The sequence below is a fragment of the Vulpes vulpes genome, chromosome 6 (assembly GCF_048418805.1).
Source record: "Vulpes vulpes isolate BD-2025 chromosome 6, VulVul3, whole genome shotgun sequence".
Classification (NCBI taxonomy): Eukaryota; Metazoa; Chordata; class Mammalia; order Carnivora; family Canidae; genus Vulpes; species Vulpes vulpes.
Window position 1 is genome coordinate 92773487 of NC_132785.1, and position 2824 is coordinate 92776310.

At 32.7% G+C, this 2824-nt stretch overlaps 1 non-coding gene across 1 annotated transcript; it reads right to left on the reverse strand.

Annotated features, from left to right (window-relative positions):
- Positions 1 to 2398: 2398 nt before the first annotated feature.
- On the reverse strand, positions 2399 to 2459 carry LOC112921491 (U7 small nuclear RNA). The gene has a single exon (XR_003235251.1). It is a non-coding gene; the product is annotated as a U7 small nuclear RNA (small nuclear RNA).
- Between the last annotated feature and the right edge of the window lie 365 nt (positions 2460 to 2824).

Genomic DNA, 2824 nt, shown 5'->3' on the forward strand with positions numbered 1-2824 from the left:
AAACCAAAATACTGTAATGATTAATAGCACAGACTTTAGAGTCAGGCTGCTGGGTTCAGACTCTAGCTTTGCTATTTATTAACCGTATAATTTGAAGAAATTATTTAATTTCTTTGTACCTCAGTTTCCTTCTTCAATGATAATAGTACATACCTCAGAGGCTTATTATGAGGACTAAATGAGTTAATATTTGGAATGATCTTAGAAAAGTGCCTGGTACATTCTAAATACTACACACATATGTTTGCCAAATAAGTAACATTTGTTTGTCATTTATTGTGTATTCAATACTTTGCTAAGCACTCTAGATATAATATCAAATATATGGAAGGTACTATTATTGTCTCCATTTTATGAATGAGGATGCCAATTAGAAAGGATAACAGCTAGTCTGAGACCATACCAGTGGTAAGTTCTTTATGGAAAACCAAAAAGAATATAGGAGAGGAAAATAAAACTCACCCATTCTCACTCATTCTGTCACTTAAGGAGTATTGTGGTTACATTTGGAGTATTTTCCTTATTCTGTTCATATCACTATAGATTATTGAAGTCAGATTGAATATAATATTTCATTTTTTTTGTTCCTTAACATTATATTATTTTCATCTTAACATATCATTGATGGTTTTTTGTTGTTGTTAACATTTTAATGGTTATAGAATATTCCGTCATTTGGATATGATATTTTGTTTAATCCCTCAGATGTTGGACATAAAATTATTTCGACTTTTGTGCTAATAAATAATGTTATAATGAATATCTTTGCATTTTGTTTTTTTGGGGGGATATATTTCTGGGCATAGAATTACTGTGTCAAATGATCAGATATTTTTAAATTCTCTTAAATGTACAAATCAGTTAATATTTTCAAAGGAGCTTTCAAAAAACTATGAGCAAAAATACAGATAAAATATAAAAATAGGACAGTCAAGTTATCCAGATAGTTTTTTTAATTAAATTTTTTATTTTGAGGTAATTACAGATTAACCTATATTAAGAAATAACATAGAGGATCCTGTGTATCCTTTACTCCATTTCTCCCAATATTAACATCTTAAAAAACTGCACTACATTGTCACAACCAGGATATCTAATTGATAAAGTCAAAGTAAAGAATATTTCTGTCACCACGGTGATTCCTCATATTGTCCTTTCATAGTCATACTGCCTCCTCCTAACTCCCATCCCTGACTCGGCCATTACTGACCTGTTCTCCAAATCTGTTGTTTTGTTATTTCAAGAATGTTGTGTGAAGAAAATCATACAAATGCTTGACTTTTTTTGCACTGTCTATTTTCATGCAGCATAATTCCCTGGAGATTCAGCTAAAGCTGTGTGTGCCAGTAATTTATCCTTTTATTTCAGAGTACTGTTCTGTGGTATAGATGTACCACAGTTTGTTTAACCATTCACCCATTGAAAGACATCTGGATTGTTCCCTGATTTTGGCTATTACAAATAAAGCTATTATAAAATTTGTGTATAGCTTTTGATATAAACATAAGTTTTTATTCTCTGAGGAAAATGCAGACGATGTGCATTTTGCTAGGTTATATATGGTAGTTGCATGTTTAGTTTCATATAAAACTGCCAAAGTGTTTTCAGAGTGGCTGTTTTATTTTTCATTGTCAGAAGTAATCTATGGATGATGTAGGTTTTTGCATCCTTGACAATATTTGGCCCTGTTAATGTTTTACATTCTAGCCATTCTGAAAGGTGTGTAGTGATATCTCATTGTGGTTTGAATTTGCATTGCCTTAATGGTTAATGTTGTTGAACATCTTTTCATGTGCTTATTTGCCATCTGTATACCCTCTTTGTCAACATGTTGTTCATATCTTTTGATGATTTCTTAATTAGATTGTCTTTTAATGTTGAGTTTTTATATATTCTAGATTCTGGTCCTTTGTTGGATGTGTGCTTTGCAAGTATTTTCTCCTAGTCTGTGGCTTATCTTTTAATCTTCTTAAGAGGGTCTTTTATAGAGCAAAATTTTTATTTTATTTTTAAAATTTTAAACTCTGATCTTTAAGATTTATTTATTAGAGAGAGAGTGTGTGAGAACATGTGCATGAGTCAGGGGAAGGGTAGAGGGGGAGAATCTTCCAAGCAGACTCCCCGCTGAGCAGGGAGCCTGATGTGGGTCTGTCCTATGACCCATGAGATCATAACCTGAGCCAGAACCTAGAGTCAGACACTTAACAAACTGAGCTACCCAGGCACCTGGAACAAAATTCTTATTTTTGGTGACATCTAATTTATCAGTTTTTTTCTTGTATGGATTATGCTTTTGTTGTCAAATATAAGAATCCTGCTTGGCCCTAGATCCCAAAGATTTTCTTCTATTTTTTTCTAAAAGTTTTATTGGTTATCCCCCCACCCCCACCCCAAACCCTAGGGTCTTTTGGTAATGACTGGAAACCTGCTGGACAAATTCTAAAAGAACTGTGATACTTAATTTTACATTTTATATTTAAATTTGTGATTCAGTTAGAGAGGGTGACAAAACATATGAGACTCCTAACTCTGGGAAATGAAAAAAGGGTAGTGGAAGGGGAGGTGGGCAGGAGAATGGGGGTAACTGGGTGATGGGCACTGAGGAGGGCACTTGATGGGATGAGCATGGGTGTTATACTATATGTTGGCAAATCAAACTTCAATAAAAAAATAAAGTTGAAAAAAAATAAATTTGTGATTCATTTTGAGTTAATTTTTGTTTAAGATAAAAGGTTTAAATAAATGTTCTTTTTTTCATTGTTTTGTTTTGTTTTGTGGCTATGGAGTGGGAGTGATATCTCCCACTTAATTATTTTTCAAAATT